Source organism: Podarcis filfolensis, assembly GCF_964270895.1.
Source record: "Podarcis filfolensis genome assembly, chromosome: 12".
NCBI lineage: Eukaryota > Metazoa > Chordata > Lepidosauria > Squamata > Lacertidae > Podarcis > Podarcis filfolensis.
The window spans coordinates 5,726,722-5,753,194 of NC_139614.1; the positions used below are offsets into that span (position 1 = coordinate 5,726,722).

Here is a 26,473-nt window from a genome sequence, read left to right on the forward strand (position 1 = left end):
TTTTTGGCAAGGTGATGTCTCTGCTTTTTAAGATGCTGTCTAGGTTTAATAATCTAACACTATTGCATACATATAGGATAATTCTGAATCTCATGCAAGGTGGCATTGCAAAATACCTCCCTAATGATACACCAGGTTTGTGGAGATGCTTTATCTGCCCCAGAGAACAAATTATCTTTATTTCCTCCATCATTCACAATCCAACAAAATAAAATAAAAATGTTAACATGTTGAATGGACTAAATATTGTGCATGTTCCTCTGCCAAAGTGCTTGAATTGTCTCCGAAGTCCAAGTGGCAGCCAGACTGATTGGCTGAAATCCCATCTGTGAGGGAATACACTTGTTGCCATAGCCAAATAGCACCATGCAGTGTTCAACACAATGGAACACGATGCTCACGTGAGGACACAGGGCAAGAATATATATTAGATGAATAAGTCAATGGGAGTCTTCAGAATGAGTGGACCATTTCAGAAAAGCTGTCCCGAGGTGTTTCCAAAACAAAGGTTTCCTTGAACTAATTTGTTCTGTGGAAAACCAGTCTTCCCATAATAGTGAGGGGGGCAGGTATCTGGTTATTTATGAATGGCCACCTCTTGATTTTGCACAATAGTTGCCCACTGTTTATCAGAAGAAAAGCATGCTTTGCCAAAGTGGACTAACCAGCTGCCACAGCGAAATACTCTTGAGGCATAACATCAGTTAGCACATGGCATTTCAGAATACAGACTGAAAATACTAGGGTAGGAAAAGGTTGTAACGGGTGACGTTCACACGGATTGAAGTCACTGTCTTGCTTCATGTTTGCTACTTCTGTCTACTTAAAATTAGGAGCCTTCATGCTGGGTCAGTGTCGGTCAAGGGTAGCCAACATAATCCCTTGACCACCAGTTGTTTTGAACTACAGCTCCTATCAGCCCTGGCCTAGATGGCCAATGCTGAGGGATGATGGGAATCATAAAAAGGTAAAGGTAAAGGACCCCTGACAGTTAAGTCCAGTTGCGAACGAATCTGGGGTTGCGGCGCTCATATCGCTTTACTCGCTGAGGGAGCTGGTGTTTGTCCACAGACAGTTTTTCCAGGCCATGTGGCCAGCATGACTAAGCCGCTTCTGGTGAAACCAGAGCAGCGCACGGAAACGCCATTTACCTTCCCACCGGAGCGGTACCTATTTATCTACTTGCACTTTGACGTGCTTTCGAACTGCTAGGTGGGCAGGAGCAGGGACCGAGCAACGGGAGCTCACCCCGTCGCTGGGATGCGAACAGCCATCCTTCTGATCAGCAAGCCCAAGAGGCTCAGAGGTTTAGACCACAGCGCCACCCATGTCCCACCATGTTGGCAATCCCTCGTTTATAATTTTTATGTTATCCAATTAAAACAAAAATAAAGTGTGTCATTGATGACAGCCATTGCCTCAAAGAGGACAAAACTGGGGCTGCAGGGAACTACAGTACATTTATTTTCAGCCAGATACTAAACAAACTAAAATGAGGTAACTGGTCAGTAGCCATTTTGTCATCTGCCATGGAATGGTTTGGTGAGAGTTCTTCCTCATAAACACATAATAATACATGTTCATTAGGACTTCTTTTGATTAAAGCACTGAGGGGAATAATCACTTCATCTTTGGGACAATTTATTTTTCTTTCTTCAGAAAACTAGACTAGGAGTATTATCTGGTTTTTAACTAAAAACCTTTCAGTAGGAAACACAAATCTTTCATGAATTCCCATTTGGGAAAACTCTATTTAATTTGGTCTCATCATTTCCTCTGAAATACCTGTTCTTCAAGTCAGAAAACAGTACGTACTCTTTTAGGCTAACAAAGTCCTTATTGTGGAATGAGATTTTCAAAAGGATATCCCTTTTTTTATTTAAAATGACCAGGTGCCAAGGCAGGCAGCCCCCACACCCAAGGCTTTTAAAGTGTCCCAAATAAGGAATTTTGGCAAGTCCAGCTTTTCTCACCTCTGTGTCATGAGCCACACTGCCAAAATCCTCAGTTTGACCCAATTCACAAAACTGATTTTATGCTCAGGAATTCCTTTCAACATGAGAGCGCAGTGTCGGACATATAAATCATTGGTCATTACACGATGCTTTTACTAAAGCCTCTGGCAGCTTTCACAGACATATTCTAAAGCTATCAGTTATTGACTATTCACGTTGCCATGACATATGCTGCAGGCAGGCAACGGCAAAGCATGTATATTTAAGTCCAAACAAAAGATGCATTTCATCAGGCAAGGAGAGTAGATGCAGGGAAGATAATGATGACCATTTACAGGAGGGCTGGCCTGCCCATCATCTCTGTGCTGCAAACTACTGAGTGCTTGATAACCACATTTTCACAGCCTTAGGCAGACCATAAAAACAGGATAGTTTTTTGAAGCCTTGATGGGATGCCACACATAGCTGGTGAGCTATTTTGGGGTGGCTGGTGGTCCAGAGTTACGCAAGTCGACTACAGTAGATTGCACTGAGACATCAACTTGAAGAGACATTTACACCTGTTAAAGAGGGAATCCAGATGCTAGCTGACATCCTCGTTGCCATTTATAACTGGCATTGCTCCCTTGCCTTTAAGACACAAAATGTAAGCAGGTGAATCTTCTCCTGGAGTGTTGACACCAAGTGGTGGTGGCAGGGAAGATTCAACCTGCTTACTTTCGGGTTAGAAATGCCAGAGTGCCAGGAAGCCAGTTTGGACCACAACCTGCAGAGAAAACGCAGCCAGTGTGGTGTAGTGGTTAAGAGCGGTAGACTTGTAATCTGGGGAACCGGGTTCACTTCCCCGCTCCTCCACATGCAGCTGCTGGGTGACCTTGGGCCAGTCACACTTCTTTGAAGTCTCTCAGCCCCACTCACCTCACAGAGTGTTTGTTGTGGGGGAGGAAGGGAAAGGAGATTGTTGGCTGCTTTGAGCTTCTTCGGGTAGTGATAAAGCGGGATATCAAATCCAAACCCTTCTTCTTCAACAAGTACCCTTGGAAAGGGGGAGGGGACGATAGGGTGCTGCTCAGTGCTTTTTTTACTAAAAAATGTTTAGGGGTACTCTCAAAATCACCATTTTATACTTTGAATTGGGGAAAATAAATACAGTAAATGGATAAAAGTACAAAGATTCAAGAAATGTTTAGGGGTGTGCGTACCCCCAGAAAAAAGCACTAGTGCTGCTCAGATTAAACCTTGGCTTATGATCTGTGACCACATTGTCTATGCTTCTAAACTCTCTTTGAAAGATGCGTGAGCAACTAAATTTTGGCACAGAGATTGCACTCCAGCCAGTTTCCCAGCCTTGAACACTTCTTCGGCGAGGGCGGTATTTTCCAGCCACAAACATAATCTTCCCCTACGAAATATGCAAAATACAACATGACCGGAAGACAAAATGTTGCACGGGGGGACACGCCATCTTATAAAAATATGCTACGGCAGAAGGAAGGGAAGGACAAGTATGTACTGGTATAAATAGAGCAACATCTGGGGCCTCACTGAAGTGATAAGCATCCTTTGTCTCACTTCAGACCACAAGAGGCTCTCATAATGGAGTGTTCATACCTAAAAGGTGGGGTGGGGGGGTAACAACATAGAAACCAACTTGCAATCAAACCCACTTTCCTGGATTTGCTCCATTTAATTCAAGAGGACTTACTTCTGAGTATTCGTGCGCAGAGTTGCACTGAAAGTGTCAAGGACAAGGGTTCCTAGCTGTGTTCCAAGGAGGAACGGGAAGGCTTCTTGGAGCAGGGAGTTTAGCCGCTTGGCAGAAAGGAAACCTGGCATCTGCAAGGGCAGGCGCTTGCTTTTGGGAACTGAGTACATATCTGTGCTGCAAACAAACAATCTGACTCTGACTCCAAGAGACTGCCGCTCTGCCACATGGAGCTAAGAGCAATTGATTTATTTATTAGGAATATTTATAACTTGCCTTTCTCATTCAAAACTGAACCACTCAAGGCAGCTAGCGTTCATCAGAAATGCAAAGCTAGAATCATAAATCAAAGTTAACCAATGGGGGATGCATAAAATTATTATTATTATTATTATTAATGATAATAATGAGGATAATAATAATAATTTCATTTATGAATCACTCCCCATGATGTATCCCAAAGTGATTTATAATATAGGGGAAACATATATGAAGTTAGGGGCTTTGCTCTTGCTCACCCTGCTCATCAACCCCCCTGACACTCTCCCCCCAAGTTTCCTCTTCCCAAACCATGCAGCTACAAAGCTCTTTTCACACACCCCACCCAAGCCCATTTCTGAGGCCACTTCCCTCTCCTCCAGCCCGGCTCTGCATCCCTTATTCAGGCCTTCCTGCTCCATTATGTAACCCATTTCCACTTCCTCTCCCTTTTCCCCAGCCACTCTCCTTACTTTTTCAACTCTTTCTTGCACACAGGTCACCCCTCTCCATGCCTTCTCCCCTCTCCTGTTCTGCAGCCCCCTTTGCACACAAACCCCATGCTGATATATGCTACCATATCTTTGAGATGAATAGAATCACTAAGAGCAAGCCTGTCAGTTGGCTTATTCAATTAGAGAACATCCTCTGCTGTTTAAATCTGCCATTTTCCTCTGTGTCTCCCCACCCTTCTTTATTCAAATCCCTTCTGTTGTTTAAAAGTGCCATTTTTCTGACTGTCCCTCCCCTCTCACTCCCATGCCTTAGCCACTGGTGTTGTGCAGCCCGCCTTCTCTTTTGTTCCCCTACCCAACCCCAATTTAAGGCAAATCTGGGATTTTTTATTGTATTGATCTTTATTACGGCCATTGGCCCATCACACGACAGTTTCCCATACCAACATAATGTACTTAAACCTCCAAATTTAAAACCGCCAAAACTTACAAACAACAGACAAAAACCAAGGCAAAACAAAAACAAAAAAACCAACATCATACATTACAATAAGTCTGTAACATAAACATCGCCCTCTGCTCATAAATTAGTAGAAGACATCAATATCACCTAATTACAACCTAAAATATAGATCATAGTTTAAAGGGATTATCCGAGCCGCACAGGAGTCCGTTTCTCTTCTTTAGGGATAGGACGCTGATCAAGAATCTGGCAACCATGAGTGATCTTAGGGGGTCATCATCATTTAATAGATATCTCAGTTTGGCGGCAAATCTGGGATTGTGATGAGGCACTATAAATCCTCTGATGAAGGCTGCGTGACGACAGCCTTATATTTCTATGTCTATAGGAAGACAGGTCTGTATAAAAACTGTCAAACAACTCCATATATAAAAACAAGACAGAACAACAGAACATATAAAAAATGCGTTCAGATCCAATACAAATACAAGTTAGGATAAAGACCTCCACTTAGAAAGCAAAGTTAACCAAGAGGATGCAGGTCAGAAACCTTCCCAAATAAATTTTCAGGAGGTGGCATATGGATGCGCTGAGGCAAGGTGGGTGTCACAAATGGAAAAGTCTTTTCGCATGTTTGTGCCAATCACACCTTAGCTGAGACATGGAAGAGGTCCTTTCCCCATAAGGCCCTTAGTAGGAACATATGGCAGCAAATGGTCCTTTAACTATTCTCTCCCCCCCCCCATTTTTTAAATAGTTCTTCGTTTATTTTTTCTTAAAGCAGAAAATAGACTATCACTCCCAATTTCAGTGCCTCAAACGTAGAAAAGAAAAAGTAAATAGTTTTACAAATATAGAACTCTTATAGCAAAGTTGGATAGCCCTAACATAAAGGATAAGTTGTTGGTTGTAACAGAATCCTGTTAATTTGACAGCAACACACATCTTTCCAAATATATGTCTTATTGTAGCCATATATTCCAGAATGCTGCAGGAGTGATTGTTCATTTGTAGGGATATTTGTCTACATTAGAAACACCCAACAGTCAGCTGAAAATGTTTATTTCTTTCTTTGACCTCTAGCAGTTGAGTTGAGTCAATTTTTGAGTGCAATTTCCTACACCTTATTAAACCATTTTTGGAAGTTTATGCTGCATAGAGTTTTCTAAAACCTGGTTATCAAAGTGGAGCTGCTGTCAACAGAAAACCGATGAGAGTCTTACATTGCAGGTCTTTCCCCCCTAATGAAAAGATTCAACACACTGGTGTTTCTGTTGCTTGTGCCCACACCAGTTTAGAGATCTCATTAACGATATAGTCCCAGAAAGTCAGAAACTTTAATACATTCCCACAACATGTATGCAGAAGAAAGACCGCTACCCCAGATCCCCTCTAATGTAAAGGAGATTTGTTTGTGTGTTTATATTCTGACTCGAGTAAAATACAATTTCTGCATGAACCAACTGCACAGGCTAACATTTAGTTTCCGGGCCCCATTCAAAGTGCTGGTTTTGACCTATAAAGCCCCAAAAGGCTCAGGATCACAATATCTCAAGGACTGAGACCAACCTGGTCTCTGTGATCATCTTCTAAGGCCCTTCTTTGTGTGCCTCTTCCACAAGACGTTGGAGGCTGGCAACACGAGAACGGGACTTTTCTGTGGTGACTCCCCTCTCGTGCAATGCTCTCCCCAGGCAGGCTCACCTAGTGCCCGCATTATATATCTTTAGCCACCAGGTGAAAACATTTCTCTTTCTATGGCCTTTTAAATGTGTTTATGGTGAGGGGTTTGGGCGACGGGGAATTATTGGTCTGTTTTCATTTTATTATGTATTTTGTGTTCTAATTTTGTATTTTTATTTTGTGAACTGCCTTGTGACCCTTGGATGAAGGGTGGTATACAAATAATAATGATAATAATAATAATAGGATGAAAATGTTGGTATTTTTTTGGTGAGAATCTTTTAGTCTTGTAAGTTTATTGGTTTTTAGGACTAATGTCTATTTCCTTGTCTTTCAGATAAAATTCTGGATGACCCTCAAGAGGAATCAATGGGAATATACTGGGCACCAGCATTTATTTTCTGAATTTCCAGATTTTTAATCAGGTAGTGTTTTGGTTTTACAGGCTACTTCTCTGTTGTTGTTTTAAATACACCAATACAATAAAAGTCTTATTTGTACCCTGTGTTTTATTAATGTAAGAAAATAGGTGCCTGAGTTGATAGGCCTCTTCATATAATTTTAACTGTGGGATTTTGGTCCTTTAACTATTCTGATCCCAAACTGTTTTAGGGCTTTAAATGTGGTAACTCGTGCTTTGACTAGTGCCTGAGAACAGATTGGCTGTCACATGCCCGACAAAACCTTCCCAGTCAGTCGCTTGTCTGCTATACTTTCTGCACTAGCAGTGATCAAGACCGAAATGATGTCTTTAAACTAATAATTCATGACCCATAAGAACTTAAGAAGATTCCTGCTGGGTCCATTTAGTCCAGCATCGTTTTCCCATCGCTGGCCACCAGATGCTGCCACGGTGCAGGCAAGCAAGGCCTCCGCAGTTGGTCTGCAGGGGCACATTCTCTCTCAACAGGGATGGTCTATTCAGCCATCAGACCTAATAGCAGCCGATGGATAGATGGATGCACCCTCCCTTTTAAAGACATCAGCCAGCACAGCACTTTTGTGGCAGTGAATGTTATAAATTAATGATAGAATGAGTGAATAAGTACTTTGGTTTGGGTCTCCTGCAACTATTGCCAACCCATTTTGCAGGGTGACCGCCGTGGGCTGGCATCAGGGACTGGCATCACTGGGCCCCTGCCAAGGTCTACACCCAAACAGGGGGCTGATCACTGGGCCCTCAAAGTCCCCCTTGTTGCTGTCGCCCTCTCTGAGCAGGGCAGCAGGGGACAAGTGTGAGAAGGAGCAACCTCCTCCATCTGTGTCTTGTGCCAGAGGGGAAACACAAATGGGAACAAGTCTTTTTTTACTAGTAAGTCACTGTCTTTCAGACCCTGTCAGAGGACCTCCAGGATGTATGGACAGGATAATGTAGAATCTCTGTGCAAACAAATCTGGATGAATGTTCACTGTTGTATAACCTCCCCGGAAACAAATGAGAACAAATGCACAAGAGAGCGGGCGTCGTAAAACCGCCATGCAACCTTTGTGCATGCATGCGAGCCAGGATTAATGCTCAAAACACAGATCCCACGGACTTAAAAAGGGACCGAAGAGTAGGCAAATGTTCAACACAATTTTAAAATCACTTGATTCCAGAACCTGACTACTTTATAGCCCATTCACTAACAGCACAGTATTTCTGGTCTACTTGTGAGTACCCTAGTCTCATTGAGAGCCAGTGTGGTGTAGTGGTTAAGAGCGGTGGACTCGTAATCTGGTGAACCAGGTTCGCGTCTCTGCTCCTCCACATGCAGCTGCTGAGTGACCTTGGGCCAGTCACACTTCTTTGAAGTCTCTCAGCCCCACTCACCTCACAGAGTGTTTGTTGTGGGCGAGGAAGGGAAAGGAGAATGTTAGCCGCTTTGAGACTCCTGAAGGGGAGTGAAAGGCGGGATATCAAATCCAAACTCTTCTTCTTCTTCATTGCAGGACTCAGCAGGGAGAATGGGACCAAGACTAGGATGATCTGATTCTGCCTGCCATTGTTGGCCTCCCTGCCTTCTGCTCTGCCAACCCCAGTGGGCACCAGCCAGCCAGGTCTTGGTGAGGTCTAGGTCTGCTCAGTGCCTGGACGAGAGACCTTCCACTCAGCCATGCCTTCTTTTCAGGATTTACAGTATTCCATTCCATTCCACAGCAATGGAGTGTGCGGATTCAGAGTTCTGTCCTTAGGGCTCTTTCCTGCAAAGATCAGGTTCCCCGCAATCTTGCTAATGTCTCTGGTGTGTGGATGGTGGTCTTTGGGTCACAAAACAATTGACACCTGGAGAATAAGCTTCCTTAGCACAGTGGTACCTCAGGTTAAGAACTTAATTTGTTCTGGAGGTCCGTTCTTAACCTGAGGTACCTCCCGCTGCCGCTGTGTCACGATTTCTGTTCTTATCCTGAAGCAAAGTTCTTAACCCGAGGCACTATTTCTGGGTAAGCGGAGTCTGTAACCTGAAGCGTATGTAACCCGAGGTACCACTGTATGTGTTTTGGGAGGTATGTGCGTTCATCTGACTTAATTTTATTCATTTATTTCACTGAGCAATCTCTACTGCATCTACGCAGTTGCTTACTCTCGCCTTTCACACACTGTCTCATGTACGTGTGAACTATGGAGTTCCTGAAAACTGAACTGGAGCTGCCTCAAAAAGAAATGGCCAGAGTTCCGCCTGCGCCTTTCACGAACAGCTTAACATGTAGTAAAACAGCAGCTGAAGCTTTTCACAGCATGGAGATAAACACCCATCACTTGCTAAGAGGGGCAAAGCACGCCTTGCAAGGCTCAACTACAGGGATGGCTGCTTGCAAACAAATTTGAAATTGGAGGTATATAAATACATATCCCCTCGGGGTCCCTTCCAAGTCCACAATAATTCTATATATGCGACATAATGTGCTCACTGCCGCCCTCGCTTGCTAAGGATCCGCGCTGCTGCTGAGCTGCGCTTGCACGCTCCTCCAAAAAGCAAGTGTTATCTTGGGTCAATCCCACGTAAGCGCAGCGAGTGTTTTGGGCAGTCGCTGCCCGCAAATCCCCCCCCGGCCACCCTCCAAAGTCTGATGGGAAGCTGCTCCTGCCTGCGCGACACTCTTCCGGCTTGCAGAAGCATTTTTCAGCAAAAGACACTCCAAAGGGCTCCTTGCTTGGTTTTTATTTTTTAAGGTGCCTTCCGAGACAGAGCGCCAAGCCGAACCGTTACGCGCCGCTCTCTTTTCGCCAAGGCCTGGCAAGTTGGAAAGGTCCCCATCCCCGAGAAGCGCGTCGTTGCGCAAAGCCCGCAAGCCCCTCGGCACATCGAAGGAACGTGCCTTTAGGATCGCGGCGGATCAGCGATTTAAATCCGTGAAGACCGAAGGCGGATGCACGGCGAAAAGCAGCAGCAGCAAGAGCAGCAGCAACTCTCCGTCTCCAAAGAAACGATGAGTTTTTAAGAGATCATCTTGGGGGAGGCTTCTTTGCAGATGCAAATCGCGTCTCCGGCCAGCAGGAGGAAGGAAGAGGAAGTGCGAGCGGCGGCGGCGGCGAGGCTTCTGCGCGGGGTGTGCTGCGCGCGTTGGAGTCTGATGATGGGATAGAAAGAGAAAGAGAGAGTCGCGAAGAGAAGCACCCAAACAAGCCGCGGTAAGAGGCCAACTTCCCCGGCGCAGGAGGCGCTGCCCGGCCGGCGGAGCCCCCTCCGAGCGCGGCGCCCTCCAGCCTCTGCGGCAGCGCAGCCAACTTCCTCCTCCGCTCCGGGATCCCCGGGCTGCCTGCTCGGCTAGGATTGCGGGCAGGAGGGGGAGGCGGGCTGGCAAGATTGCACGCGCTCCTCCGGGGACGGGAGCTTGCCCGGGGGCGCAGCCCTGGACGGGGAGGTGCAGCTGCGGGGTTCTTTTGCGCGGAGGCTGCCGTGCGCTCGGGAGCAAGTCCCGCGGAGTTGGCTGGGGTGGGGGGTGGCGGGGGTGGACGCTTCTCCCCGCCGTGGGGACCTGACGCGCTCTACCTGCGCTGCAGGGGCCGGGGAAGGCGCGCGTGGGAAATGCGGCCCCTTTACAGGGGGGGGGGGGAGAGCGCAGGGGAGCTGATCCTGCAAAGAAGTGCGCGGGGCGAGTGCGGGGTGGGGGGCCGCCCGCAGGGAAGACTTAAAGAGGAGAGGAAGGGGGCGTCCGGAGAGCTGCAGAGTTGCGCGGGGTGCGGTGGGGGCTCCTCTCCCCGGGATGGGTGGCCGCAGGTGGCCTCCCCTTCCTCGTTTCTGGCGCGCCTTGGGCGGGGGCGGGCGGGCGGCTGCTCCGGAGCTGCCGTTTGTCCCCGGGGAGGGCGATGGAGGCGTCCGCGCAGCAGCCAAACGGGGGGGGGGGGAAGGTGCGTGCTGTTTCGGGGGGGGGGAATCTGTTCCGCCTGGGCGAGAGACCCGGGCAGCGCCTGGAGACAGGCGCCCGAGGGCGAGGAAGGGGGGGGGGAGGAAGGAGGACGTTGCTGCAGTTGGGGAGGAAGCGCGTCTCCCCCCCCCCCCGCGTGCTCGCTCGGCAGCCGCTGCCCGCGCGTGGGGCGCTTGCCGGGGTCGGGGGTGGGCGGGCGGGCGCGCCTCCGGGGGGCGGCGTTGCCCTAGATAAGCGGCTTCGGGGCTGCTCTCTCGCCCCTCTTCCCCCTTCTTCCTCCTCTCGACCCTTTCGCCAGCCAGTCCCTCCAGGGGCTTTCCCCTTTTGCGCGCCTCTGCACCTGACTTCCCCGGCCCGCACGTGTGAAACGACCCGAGCCTGATGCGGGTCAAGACAAAAACCGCACTACCAGGCTAGCTAGAAACGGGAGAGGGAAATGCCGCTAAGTTATGGGGTTAGAAAATTGCTCAGGGACAGACTCTTGTAATATGGCACCTTAAGCGAGGACAAAATTCCTGCGGCCCCCCACTAAATATTTTTTTTTATATTGACATACATTCCTTTTGGTACAGTTGCTTTTTGAGTTGATCTTCTCAGTAGGTTCCTGCATTAAATATTTTATTTTATTTTGCACCCCCTTGGCTTGGCACCCTGGGGCATAGCTGTCAACTTTTCCCTTTTCTTGCGAGGAATCGTATTTGGAATAAGGGAATTTTCCTTTAAAAAGGGGGAAAGTTGACAGCTATGCCCTGGGGGGGTGTGTGTGTGTGGACTACCTGCACTGCCTTAAACCTGATGCTGGCACCTCACCTGCCCCCACAAAGGAGGGATATATTATAAAGCAGACACTTTATGTAAGAGAAAGGTAGCCGAAGGCATTTTGATGCCTAAGGGAGATTTGCAAGCGGGTGGATAAGGAGCTGAGCACTTGACCCCCCTTACCTTATTTCTTGTCAACTGAGTTTTGCCCTTGCCTCCTTACAGGTAAGCCCAGCCCTGTGTATAAATGTTGGTGGTGCTTGATTTTTATGCCGCTTACAGGCCAGAATGGCTTCCAAGTGGCTTGCAAGCATGACATCAGTTATAAAACCCAAAATTAACGCACAAAACAATTTCAGCAAAAAGTTTAAAACGCCCAGGTTTAAAATAAACAGTAAAGCAAACCCCATTGAACTCAGTGGAATTTACAGTGCAGCCCTCAGTGGGAGCAAGCACCATGCGTTGATTCCTCTGTATCATTAGTTAAAAGCTTCCCGCTCCATCTTCTGAAAATCTCCTGCTCCTTCAGAAGAGGCTGCCTTTTCCCCCTTGCTGCTTTGTCTGCTTTCAATAGCCTTCCAAAACACTTGCTTGGTGCCAACTTCTGTTTTCTTCAAGGCCCTCCTTTCCTGTGCCCATCCATTCTCCCCTGCCCCCAGGTATTATTTGAATTTCACTGCTGGCTGCTTGGCCCAAGGCCCTGCCCTTTGGTACGCTCTAAAGTGTACTCTGCACACCATATAAAAAAACTCCAGTTTACTATATATATATATATATATATATATATATATATATATACTATCTTGATTATGATGGAAAGTTCAATAAGTTCATGAACTGCATGTGACACCCATCTTTCAGCGAATAAAGAGAAATGTCACTTACTCAATCACAACAAAAATTTGCAAATAATAATACAGTTTTATTCTGCTGCAGCTGGGCTCTGTATAGGATTGAGTGACTGGGCAGAGAGAGGCAGGTGAAAGGTACCAGCAGGACTTCATGCAGGAGCTGGCATTGAAAACCAAAAATCAGTTGCATTCATCTAGTTGAGTTTGCAGTACCAGCAATTACTTACGATATTTCTGACTATAAAGCTAAACTTTCATTCCAGGGCGTGACTCCCTCCAAAGAGAGTTTTGATAACCACAGTTTTTATCAGTTACAGGGTTTTGTGCTATATATTTTTACTGAAGTTGCTTTTGAACTTGTATGTTTTTTTGGTGTGTATTTAAAACATCTGAAGTATGCAATTTAAAAGTATAGTCTGGGTAAAGTGAAACACTTCACCCCCCCCCCCATTTTTTAGTGGGAGAGATTAAAGGATATGCTAAACTCATACACTGAACTCAATTACTCTTTGGCTGGATATTGTCCTGTGAGTATATCAGAACTTCACCCACAATTGTAATTATTTTTCTTTATTTCTTTTCCACTGCGGGGGGGGGGGGGGGAGAGTCCCAAAACATCACTTGTATTTTCTAGTGCTGTCTACTGAAACCATTTGAATTTCTCTTCTTCCATTTATGTGTTTTTTTGTAATTGGCAAGTTCTGACTAGGCCATATTGTTGGGGAATGGCCTGTTCAACTAAAATTTAAAAGGACCTTTTAGACTGATTTGTGCATTTTTAAATATTGAATGGACCAAGTCAGCAGTTGCATGGGTGGGCTCTGTAAATGTATGGAGGAATAATTTGGTTTTTCGTCTCCTGGTATCTGTCAGTATTTTTCTATTTCGACATGCCATATGTGCACACGTTGCTTTATCACCTAGGGCGAATCCATACTAATAATTTGCTGTTTCTTACATGTATTAAGAGATTCTCCTTCCATAGGATAACTCTGTCTGACTTTAAGTTGCTACTCATAAATTATTTCATGGCAACTAATTAGGGGAGCGAGATCTTTGAACCTTCCAGGAGCAGCCGGGCCCCGTGCTGTCAGCATCAAGCAGAATGAAGAGTGAGGTTTGTCACAGGCAGATTTCTGCCCCTTCCACTTCCACGATATCATGCTAAGCAGGAAAAATGTGCTCAGAGTCTCTTTTCAATTCTGTAAAATTCACAGAACGACATACAGAAAGCAGATATCGTAGACAGCTTTGTTTCATTTTACTGCCATAGATGTCGACCATCTACAGCCTCTTTATTCCCAGGGATTTCTGTTCCAGTCAATAAAACTGCCCTGGAGCAAGGGGCTTGCGCACTCTCTCGCCTGTGATGCATCCATACCTTCTGGTGGCGCATGTAATGTGCCTCTCTCATCGTAAAGGAGGCATTTCTGGCCTCCTCCTCAGGTTATCAGGGTGCACATTTTCCCCTGGGTGTCTAGTGGGAGAAGGAAACTAACTAGACGGTTGGTTTCTTCTTGAGACAACGGTGCATGTAGCAGCACTTCCTCACAGGGCTCTTTCTGTGGCAAACTTCTGTGTGCTTGTGTGGCGCCGCTCCACCCTTCCTTCCGCCTTTTGTTTGCTGAAATCTCTTGGATTGTGCAGTTTGAGCTCTTGCCGTGAGGGCTTCGGCTATTTTCTTTTGCTTTTAGGATGTGATCTCATGCTTTCCATGCCGGCAATCAAGTGATCCACTGCCCCCCCTCCCTTTGCCCTGGCATTCTCAAAGGAATCCATGAGCAACGTTAGGTCTGCATTTGAAGAGCGAAGGCCCTTGTAGGCCGCTGCACACTTACCTGAGAGTAGGTCCCATTGAACTGGGTGGGACTTCTTTCAGGGGAGCTGGGTGTAGGATTGCATCGCAGAGGGACATGGTGTTCCGGCACTGCTTTGAAAACCAGGATGTCCTTTGTGTTTGGTGGGCCTTTGAAGTTACTGAATGAGAAAGACTGCTAAAATAAAGGAACATCTGGAGGCCCTGCTGCCTCCCAGCTTTGGGTAATTAAGACCATTCCACCAAGACCTTCTAAAATATCCCTTCGCTAATAGGCTGTACATGTTGCTATTCCTTTGATAAAACTTTTCGGAGCAGCCTGCCCAGCTAATCTCAAAGCTGGTTTGCGTTTCGAAGTAAATGTATTCCTGAACTTGCTTATGCCAAAGAGTTTGAGGTAAATAACAGCATGTGGAACAAACATGATGGATAGTTTGCGGTCCTCAAAATACTTGCTGTCTATAAAGGCCATTATAGATGAATGAAAGTTATTGAACATCTTGGGGAGAACCATGTGCTTTGCTGCAGAGATGCATCGTTGTGCTTTGCGAATGTCACCTTGCAGGTTGGAACATAATAAGGCTCCTTCCTTGCACCAGGAAAGGACCGTTGCCCCAAGTCTTGTCCCAAGTATTGTCTGCATTGGAAATATCTCAACATTTTTGGACCCCAGGCCAGCCTTTAGCTGAAGAGCACATTTGGCGGCTGACCTTTTTGTTTGTTACCATATCTTTGTATGGCGATTGTATTGTTGCTGCAACTCACCGTAGGTTGAGATAGGTCAGGTGGTGAACCATTAATCGCAGTAATTCTCAAACTTGGATCTCTGGCCGTTGTTCGACTACAACTCCCATCATCCCTGACCACTTGTCCTGCTAGCTAGGGGTGATGTGAGTTGTAGCCCAACAACGGCCAGAGACTCAAGTTTGAGATCCAACCCACCACTTGGAGACCAGTGGCCTTTTCAAGATCTTGCGTCACAAGTACTGTAGTGGTCTTTCCTGGCCCTGTTAGCCGATATCTTTCAATTGCAAATGCCGAGGTTTAACGTAGGAACTCTGTGCACTGAGCTAAAGGCTCTATTTTGCTACAAAGTCTTTTTAAAAGAATTATCTGGTCTTATAATTGTTGCATGCCGTGAAAGGTTTTGTTTTCAACAGCTTTGCATAAAACTGAAGTAACAATCATTAAACTGTTATTGCCTTTTTGGCATTACCTTCCATTTTAGTTTCTTAAAAACTGTAAAACACTTTTATGCTTCTCCGGTTGTCTTTTTTCTTTTCTTTCCTACCTGACCCGTTTATTATGGCCATAACCCGTTTATTAGGACCAGTTCATGGAATCAGCAGAGCCTAAAGTCACATAAAGGAGCAGCCATAACACAGCTAAGCGGGTCTGGAGTTGGTCTGTGCCTGGAAGGGAGATGGGCACACAAGGCTGAGGAGCCCCAGCTTGGAGCTGGAGAGGAGGTAGACAGCTCATGGGTACAGCACGTGTTTTGCATGCAGAAAACCAATTCCTGTCTTTTCCAGTTAAAGAATCAGATAATTTGAAAGACCTCTTCCCAAGACCCTGGAGAATGCCTGTTGGGCTTGGTTGGGGGGAAAAAATAGCCGTATGCAGGTATGTGACCATTTCCTATGAGGGTAATTTGGTCTGGGCCATGTTGCACCATGCTTTGAAGACACTCTGAAGCTTTCCGTGACATTGGAGACAAGGCCCCAGTCTGCAGGGAGAACCAGGTCTTATCTATGGTGACCAGTCAAAATCTGTGAATCCCTGAGTTGATTTCCCACAACAAACTTCTTGAATAAAAACAGCATGCTTTAGAAGGGGCTATGCAAAGCCCTTTTCTGACACAGTTTTCTGCATCCTCTGAGGGTTTTCTGTCTCCATGTAATGGGTGAGCATTCAGACATACAACCCCTTACTTCAGCATTGAGTGGTTCAGTTCAGGAATAATGAGGATGTTATTTACATAAACCAGCTCCCATCATTGTCTGTTGCCTTCAGTTGAGAGTGTTTGGAGCAGATTCGCTAATGGCGGCCCACTTTCTCCCAAAGCCTCTTACCAGATTGTTGCAAGTTGCTGCTTTCTTTGAACGTTTCTGTCCTTTGCTCTCAAAACAAGCAATTCCATGTTTCTTTTATTTGGTCCTGGAACCTCTTCATTCCTTCCCTTCTGTGACCCTATTATTGTTTGACGTTGGTTGTTGAGGAGCAAGTTGCTCCTTGTTGCTGTAAACTGGCATGGTTGAAGAAAATCGATAGGTTTGTGTCCTTTTGAGTAGAAAAAAGTATGTCAATTATGAGATAGTATTTTCCTAAATCCTGATTGTCTGACAGCAGGTTACAGGAAATCTCACTTCCACCTTAGGAGGCCATTCACCAGTTCACTTGTATAATGTTCAGCGAAGGAAGAAAAAGTTCAGTATGAATCGGGAACCATGCCTAGAGGACAAGACATTTTGCATCTTTCAGCCTGTTTGTGTTACTTTTTTGATGAGAGCTGATTGATTAATGTTGTGCCTGACCTTTTAAGAGCAAAAATGCAGCACTTCCATTACAATAGATTTAGATTTGTGTAGCTATAAGAACATTCCCTGTACTGAATATGCTTTTAAAAAAGAAGACGAATTTGTGGCAAAAAGGGAAATGTTATGTGTGCACTATTAAAGTACTAAAGATTTCTGTTTAGTTTCCCCTTTACTTTCTGCTTCTGGAAGTTGCCCGCCCGCCCCCCGCCTTCCTGCCCATTTTAAGTCAGCTGAGCAATAAACTTTTAAGACCTGGAATATTGGTAGAAATCAAATGCAATATAATACTATGTATTGCACCGCTTGAGGATACCAGCTCTGTTCATATCACAACCCTGGGTTTAAAAGGCAAGCAAATTTACTGCAAAGGCTGTAACTTTATCCTCTATTTAGTTCTCTGTGGTAGCTTGCTACCAGGGTGCCGCTATATTTGTAAAGTCCATTTTGAAAGCGTTAAAAGTGTGATTTATTGATATGCTGGCATCTTTAAAGTTGAACCACTGTACTTTTGAATAGGAAGTGAAACAGGAAAAGAAATGTACTGCGGAAGCAGTTTCCAAATATTTTGTTCTGGTTTCTATTAATAAATTTTATTTTGTGCCTGTTTGCTAGTTTGAGACACAATTTCTACTCCTTTTTTCATTTTTATGCTGTAAACCTCCCTGGGATCAATGAATAAAGGGTGGTGTAAAAATTTAATGTAGCTTTGTGAAAAACCTTCCTTTTAAAAGTTCACCACAATCCAGAACTGGATCTTTAACTTCTATTTGAGATGCCTTCATGTCTCCTACCACATTCTTTCAAATGTGAACTCAATGTGTTACTTCTGAGTAGATATTCATACCTGTAAAAAGAGAATTTTTTTTGTTTCAGTCAGGGGTGGTGAACCTGTGACTCCAGATATTCTGGAGCAGGGGTCAGCAACCTTTTTCATCTGTGGGCTGGTCCACCGTCCCTCAGACCATGTGGTGGGCTGGACTATATTTTGACAAAAAATATGAACGAATTCCTATGCCCCACAAATAACCCAGAGATGCATTTTAAATAAAAGCACACATTCTACTCATGTAAAAACACGCTGATTCCCAGACCATCCACGGGCCGGATTTAGAAGGCGATTGGGCCGCATCTGGCCCCCGAGCCTTAGGTTGCCTACCCATGTTCTGGAGCAGCGGTTCTCAACCTGTGGGTCCCCAGATGTTGTTGGACTACAACTCCCATCATCCCTGAGCTCTGGCCTTGCTAGCTAGGGGTGATAGGAGTTGTAGTTCAACAACATCTGGGGACCCACAGGTTGGGAAAGGCTGTGGAGAGTCTGGTCTCCATCTTCTGTTGTCCTCAGCCAGACAAGCCAATGGCTACGGATGATGGACAGCATTAGAAACTCAGCCATAGAATTTCATCACCAAATGGCACCTTAAACTCAGGTTACGGTCACCACAAAAAGGTGCTCTTTTGTGATGGAGTTCTGTTATTATTAATACTGTATTATTATATTTATTAATTTCATTTCTATATCTCTTTAGATGTTAAAGAACTAATCTTAAAGTAGTTTGCAATGCATTAAAACATGAAATAAAACAAATGACAATATTTCAGATCCTTCTCTAAGTGACATTTTGCTTTCCTGGCATCCAGAGATCTCCACTTGGTCGCTGTTGGACCTGCGCCAGTTGCAAAATGCACTTGGCGCCTGGCTAATTTCTAACACTGCCTGGGAGTATATTTCCAATGGCAGCTGGAGGGCTATAGGTTCCCTATCCTTGGTTTAGTGCATTCCTTTAATTAATTCAGCCTTCACTAGTCTGGACACCCTCCAGATAACTTGGTCTACAGTCCCAGCCAGTGAGTACTACTTTACAATGATTTGCTCTATAATTTTTATATCACTCTGGGATCCATGGTATTCAGTAAATAGAAGCTAGTTTTGAATCCCAGTTCAGCTGCAGAGCTTACAGTCAAAGCTTATAAAACACTTTAAAATTATTATTAATACTGCTGCTGGGGTAGCTCAGTCAGTGGAGCATGAGACTCTTAATCTCAGGGTTGTGGGTTCGAATCCCACATTGGGCAAAATATTACTTCATTGCAGGGGGTTGGACTAGATGACCCTCGTGTTCCCTTCCAGTTCTAGGATTTTATGATTCTTTTTAAAAGAGGCGTGGGGAGACAGTACTTCACACAGATCAATTGCCTCCCCCCCTTCCTGCTTACACTCTCCCTCTGCCACACAGTTGGTGGTAGTAGTAGTAGTGATATTAATAATAATAATAATAATAATAATAATAATAATAATAATAATAATAATTTCACCTGTTGTCCCTCACACAGTGAGCTCCTGTTCTCCAACAGAAGCTGACCTCTGTAGGAAAAAAGCTCTGGGCTGCGCAGTCAGGGAGGCAAACCCGGCATGTGTACCAGGCACTTATAACTAATTCCAGCTTCTTTACTGGAAATATGAAAAAAAGAAAGAAAAAAGCCTGGTGGGCACTTAACTAATTTAATGCAAGTAGTTCATTTTGGCATGAATGTGTAGGATGCTGTGTTCTAGCTGTTGCATCATTGCTCGACTATATTTTGTCTCTCGGTTGCAATGCGTAGGAGTTCCCCTTGTGTACTCGCAAATAAGACAGGGATTTTAAAATACAATTATTGTGTGGAGTTAACTGCACAGCCCTTAAAATATGACAAAGCCCCCCGTCCGAAAGCCTTGCCATCTAAATACCGTCAAAATAACACGGAAATGGAAGGAGGACAGAAAAAAGATGTATGGAAATTAAATAAAACATTCACCCTATATGAAACATGTTGGAAATCACCTTTAAGGCATTTTTTTTAAAAAAAGATAAGATAGGATATAAATATTTTAACAGAAATATTTTTTTGGGAAGTGAAAATAAACTTTGCATCTGAGAAAAACACACCAAAAAATGATAAATTGTGAAGGAATGTTAAATAGACAGTTATACACAGGACTTCTTTTTTCCCCATCCAGAACTCACTGGACCTCAGCTCCTTTCAGGTGGAGAACAAGGGAGAAGTTCATGGTGAGGTCCAACACCTCTTTTCCTAGAAAAGTAGCAGAGGTTATATTGTTGTTGTTTAGTCGTTTAGTCGTGTCCGACTCTTCGTGACCCCATGGACCAGAGCACGCCAGGCACTCCTGTCTTCCACTGCCTCCCGCAGTTTGGTCAAACTCATGCTAGTAGCTTCAAGAACACCGTCCAACCATCTCATCCTCTCTCGTCCCCTTCTCCTTGTGCCCTCCATCTTTCCCAACATCAGGGTCTTTTCCAGTGAGTCTTCTCTTCTCATGAGGTGGCCAAAGTATTGGAGCCTCAGCTTCAGGATCTGTCCTTCCAGTGAGCACTCAGGGCTGATTTCCTTCAGAATGGAGAGGTTTGATCTTCTTGCAGTCCATGGGACTCTCAAGAGTCTCTTCCAGCACCATAATTCAAAAGCATCAATTCTTTGGCAATCAGCCTTCTTTATGGTCCAGCTCTCACTTCCATACATCACTACTGGGAAAAAAGGTTATATAGTTCTTGACTATAAGTGAGCTGTGCGAGATCCCAGGGATTCCAGGCACTTACCCAGAGTTCGTTTTTTCCTTTTGGAAAGGAGACACAGGTGGCTTTAGGATATATTGTTTATTTAGACATCTATACCACCTGAGCCTACCAGGAGGTCCTGCTTCTCCCACAGCCACAGCCTCGGATTCCAGCCGAAATCAAGGCTGGCTTCCTCTCTCTGTGTTTCAGAGATTTTGCATCCAGCGTATAGCACACATCGCTCTCAACTCTGCCTTTTTGTCTTTCTGTCTACCAGACAGTTGAGGGAGAAAAGCCCACCCATTTGCTCTCTGGCACAGAGCCACTTCCTTTGTTCCCTTGGCGACCCTTACTTAGTGGGCCATTACCAGGCCGGCCTGGCTATCCCAGCAATTGAATCCATGCGGGATCCAGGAATTAGAAAGGGGGGCTCAGGCATACAGCTCACCCACTCCTCAAACGCATAACAGTTGTTTAGTTAATGCACAGGTGTCTAATATATTCTGAAATAAGCTGCTGCCTTTAGAGCAGCCTGCGTTAGAAATGTTGATTTTATGTACCTGCTTCTCCCTTGAGTGGATGGAGGCAGCATGAGCTGAAAGGTGCGTCGCTCTGAGCAGTGTCGCATACATGCGTCGCATTCTCATGGCGTCCTTTTACTCTTGTTACCAAGAACGGACGACTTGTGCGTCCCTTTTCATAGCAACAGCCATGATTTCAGATGGCAACTGAAGCCTAATAAAAGCTTAACTGCTGAAACAGTTCATCCCAAAAGGCCTCCTATTTTTTTTAACGAGCTCGCAGCCCCAAATATAAAACCGTTTAGCCTCATTATTCTAAAGATGGGATTTAGCATAGACCCAGATAGCCAGTGTGTGAGTTGGGCCTGGGATAAGGCAACGCGATCCTCATCCCCTGTTAGTACATAAACCACACAGAGGGTATTTTGTTCCGTTTTGTTTGGAGTTAAGCGGTATATAAACATTATTAAATAAATGAATACATAACTCACTTGGTTTTACATATCTCACTACCACACAGTGGCATTTATTCCTAAGTTTTCTTGCTGCAAGAGAAAGCCCATACTGCCTTTATCCTATGTATGAGGCAGGTAATTACCATATTTTTCGCCCTATAGGGCGCACTGGCCCATAGGGCGCACCTAGTTTTTTGGGGGGGAGGGGGAAATAAATAAAAAAAATTATTTCCCCCCCCCCCCAGGCGTGGGGCTGGGGCGGGGGAAGCCTGAGCTTCCCCAGCCCCCAGAACAGGCTGCTCTCCGCAAGCCTTGGGAGCCCAGCAGGAACTCCCGCCGGGCTCCCAAGGCTTGCGGATAGCTTCCTGAAGCCTGGAGAGCGAGAGGGGTCGGTGCGCACCGACCCCTCTCGCTCTCCAGGCTTCAGCGAAAGCCTGCATTCGCCCCATAGGACACACACACATTTCCCCTTCATTTTTGGAGGGGAAAAAGTGCGTCCTATAGGGCGAAAAATACAGTAAATCCACTAATTGCATGTTTAAGCACACTCTCCTGTAAATCATTGAAGGCTTGCAATGTCTTGACTCCATCTTGTACCCAGCTGGACTCTCCTTTAGACAGCAGAGTGAAGTCTAATAGATCTTGGATCTCTGCTATCCCTGATTGGTGCTTGCATATGGGAGCATTGTTTTCCAGTTTTGATTTTTGATCTAATGCGCAAAGGCCACTTGTAACAAATGTGCCCAAAGCATTAACAAAGATTAAAATGCAAAAGGCCTAATTGAAGCAATCCCTTACGGTTACATAATGTGGGCAGCAGTCAGAATTAAGCACGAAGTCCCTCAGTCTTGGTGCACTTAACTTTGTTGGGTCACCTAGAACTTAAACTAATAGGAAATGGCATTCCTCCCCCCCAACCCCCCAACCCCCCAGTTCTGCCCTCTGTTTACTCATAAATCTGTCATGATTCCTCTTGTCCCTCCCTTCATCTTGGCTTGTTCTGATTCTGAGTATTCCTCAGCCATAACCATGTACGATTTGCAAAAAATCACGTAGAAGAATGGGTGGGCATACTTGTGGGATCAGTGCCCCCCCCCCTGGTAGAATCCTGAGGTTTAGCCCTTGCTCCAAGTGCAAAATAGTGGCTTGGTGTGGGTTAAAGTTACAGTTTAAGGAGTATGGCGCCTCTGAGTGATCTCTGCCCAGGAATTTGTTCCCAGTATCAGTCCTCTGTGGCGCAGTGGGACAGTGCATCTGGCAGTTAACCAGAAGGTTGGTGGTTCAAGCTCATCCGGGGACAGCTGTGGGCAGAATTCCTGCATTGCAAGGGGTTGGACTAAGTAACCCTCTGGATCCCTTCCAACTCTACAATTCTTTGCATCGATGCAGTAAAATGCATTTATGGGTCCTCTCAACTTTTCTAGTTGTTGGGTTGGGGGGGGCAGTTGCTGTTGTTGCTACACCATTGGGAGTAAGAACTCTTTGGTGATCAGCCACAGATCTGCCAGCAAACCTATACACCTACAGTAAACAGTTGCTCAATGCTTCCTGTTACATAGAGTTCAGCTTTCATTCGCTTCGAATTGTGGCCAACTTTAACGACTTGAGCTGATGGATGGAGCAGAAGAGGGAAGTCAAGGCAGATAAAGTTAGAATTGGGGGGTGGGAGTCTGGAGTGCAACAGGGCTGGCCGGTTGCAGGATGAAGGGGCTACAGGGCATGGAAGGGAAAGTCAAAAACAAATTTGCAAGGGCTGATAGTAGGAAGAGTAGCGACACATTAGCAAAAGCATGGAGCAAGTTGCTACACGATGTGTGAGGTTCTGGCATTTGCTCTGACCCTTGATATAAGATGGGTTTTCAGGATACAAACAGGGAAGAAACAACAGGCAGAAATGCCATTTCAGGTTTCTAACACTGCATTTCCTTGTCCCTGGGTACGAAAAGCCAAATTTGCGAAACGCTTACGCCATCAAATCCAAGCTCACATTTGTTTCAAATCTTTAAATACCAAATAGCACAAATGATAATTAGGAACCTCTCATCTTCCCACCCCTGCAAGGTTAATTATGATATCGGTCTGCAATATTTTGCTGGCATCCGTCTGTCTTGGGAGACAAGGGAGGAGTGCAGCTTTGGGGGTGAAGTCAAAATGTAGGCATTGTGAAAACTGAACATCTCCTGTGCTCTTCTGCTTCGTTTGGTGAATGCAGCTTGTTTGGCCGATGCTGCTGATTGGTGCATGTCTACTCAGAAGTAAGCCCTATTGGGTCTGAAGGGATTTACTCCTAGGTAATTTTGTGTTGGATCCACAATGGAAGCCTTCATTTGAGAGAGCTAGTGAGCAAGAAAAAGGAGGGGTGGAGACAAAGCTGTTTTTGAAATACAGTGGTACCTCGGGTTAAATACTTAATTCGTTCCGGAGGTCCGTTCTTAACCTGAAACTGTTCTTAACCTGAAGCACCACTTTAGCTAATGGGGCCTCCTGCTGCTGCCGTGCCGCCGGAGCACAATTTCTGTTCTCATCCTGAAGCAAAGTTCTTAACCCGAGGTGCTATTTCTGGGTTAGTGGAGTCTGTAACCTGAAGCGTATGTAACCCGAGGTACCACTGTAATTGCAAATTGCCCTCTTGAAGGAATGATGTTCTGTGTGAGGGCTTTGGAAACATTTTCAATTCTATTCATCTGCAGAAGAGCTTTCCAAACTTTTCCCCTTGTTGACAAACTTTTTAGACATGCATCATTTCGCGACATGGTAACTCAGTTCTGCATCATTTCGCAACACAGTTATTCAGTTTTACTAGCAAACCGGAGGTTAAACTAACACCTTTCCAAACCCTGGGAATGCGCGGAGCATTTGTGCGATGCCACTACACACTGCAGCCAACACACGAATGTGTCACGACACAGAGTTTGGAAAGCTCTGATATACAGGGACAGCAAGGAACATGTTAAAATAATGAATTCCCTGTGAAATGAGAACTGTTTCCTCTAGTCCAGGGGTCAGCAAACTTTTCTAGCAGGGGGCCGGTCCACTGTCCCTCAGACCTTGTGGGGGGTGGACTATATTTTGGAAAGAAAAAAAAATGAACGAATTCCTATGCCCCATAAACAACCCAGATATGCATTTTAAATAAAAGGACACATTCCACTCATGTAAAAACACGCTGATTCCCGAACCGTCCACGGGCCAGATTTAGAAGGCGATTGGGCTGGATCCGGCCCCCGGGCCTTAGTTTGCCTACCCATGCTCTAGTTCTTCTGAAATGCTTTATATGATATTCTTTTTTGAAAAAATAATCGCTGGGCAGTATTAGTGACCCATATCACCAAGTTGCTTTGAAGATCTGAATATATAGGGCTTTTTTCTGTGGTTACTCAACAGTATGCAGTACTGGGCCTTTTCTCTCTCCAAATGTTAAAAGTGCGGCACTTCATAGTGAGTACCGGTACCTTTTTAATCCTGAAAAAACCCCCCCAAAACAGCACTCTGAGTATACAACTTGAAATGTGTTTTATTCACTTAAGTGACCATATAAAATATTGCTTATAATAATTAAAGAAATAACGGCAAACTTTGTTTCTGTCTTGTTGACCCTGGCTGATACTGACCACTCTTTTTTGTTCTTCTTACTGTTGAAAGTTTTTCTATCCTGCTTTTGTACAGTCCTACTCAGTCCTATTTGCAAGCCAGGCAAAAACCTGGTCTGGCACCTGGTTCTCCAAACTTGGGTCTCCAGCTGTTTTTGGACTACAACTCCCATCATCCCTGACCACTGGTCCTGCTAGCTAGGGATGGTGGGAGTTGCAGTCCAAAAAAAGCTGGAGACCCAAGTTTGGGAAAGCCTGATCCGGTGATACCTTCTCCTCTGCCCTCTTCTTCGCCTGTGTGATGGGAGGAGGAGTTTAGAAGCTTTCGGCTTTGTTTGTGTTGCCATTTGCTCCAGATCCGACGCACTCCTGCTGCTGGTTTTTGAAGCAAAGTACACATGAGGCTTGTCAAAATTTATACGTATCCTGCAGCTTCCTGAGAAATACTGCTGCTTGGTGCATTTTTCCTCATGCACAGACGACTGCTTCATTGAATAGGAGTTTAGCACGGGGAAGCAAATTGAGCAATGCCATCTGGTGAAGATGTCACCACTGGTGTCGAACTCAGAATGCAAGGGGGAAACGTGCTAAGAGGAAGGCACGCTTGGCAAATCCACACTGTGATCAACTCCGGCCCGGGAACCAATGTCCCCACTGTGGAAGGATGTATGGGTCCAGAATTGGCCTCCACAGTCAACTTACGGACTCATTGTTAAAACCGTGTTTATGGAAGACAATCTTACTTGGCTACGAGTGATCGCCAAAGAAGAAGAAGTAGTATCACAATGTAAAAAAGTGATGAAACATGCGTGGGGTGGGGTGAACTTGCTACATTTTTAAAGCTGCTAATTGCACTGATGGCCAAATTCAGCCCGCCAGCTGTTTTGGGACTACAATTCCCATCATCCCTGACCACTGGTCCTGTTAGCTAGGGATGATGGGAGTTGTAGTCCTAAAACAGCTGGAGGGCCAAGTTTGCTGCGAGAAGTTTGCTGCGAGAAGCCAAGTTACAGGGAACCAGGCAGAGGGCCTTCTCAGTAGCGGCACCCGCCCTGTGGAACGCCCTCCCACCAGATGTCAAAGAGAAAAACAACTACCAAACTTTTAGAAGACATCTGAAGGCAGCCCTGTTCAGGGAAGCATTTAATGTTTAATAGGTTATTGTACTTTACTGTTTTGTTGGAAGCTGCCCAGAGTGGCTGGGGAAACCCAGCCAGATGGGCAGGGTATAAATAATAAATTATTATTATTACTATTATTAGCCATCACTGTCATGTGTACGTAGCCTTCGCATTTGCTTTCAGCTAGCAGGAACTCTTTGGAACTCTGGATCTTGTCTGGTTTTCAAGCCTTCCCCATCGCAGCGAGGACCATTTGTTAGTGAGTCTGAGAGTTGCCTTATGCACCAGCGAGATTTTTGGGTCCGCAGGTACATAATGTGGGAAAGTCGTGGTGCCAATTGTGAGCAGTGCATCCCTGTGTGCGTTTACTCAGATGCAAGGCCCGCTGTGTCTTGCTTCCAGG

At 45.5% G+C, this 26,473-nt stretch overlaps 1 protein-coding gene across 2 annotated transcripts in view; it reads left to right on the plus strand.

The window, feature by feature from the left end:
• Positions 1-9,463: 9,463 nt before the first annotated feature.
• ELMO1 (engulfment and cell motility 1) overlaps positions 9,464-26,473 on the plus strand; it is a 286,288-nt gene continuing 269,278 nt past the window's right edge. The window contains exon 1 of one of the 2 annotated variants that reach the window (XM_083577984.1): positions 9,464-10,132. The gene's annotated coding sequence lies outside the window, so the exon portion shown is untranslated. The remainder of the gene's footprint in view (positions 10,133-26,473) is intronic. The other variant, XM_083577978.1, reaches the window with a different exon arrangement.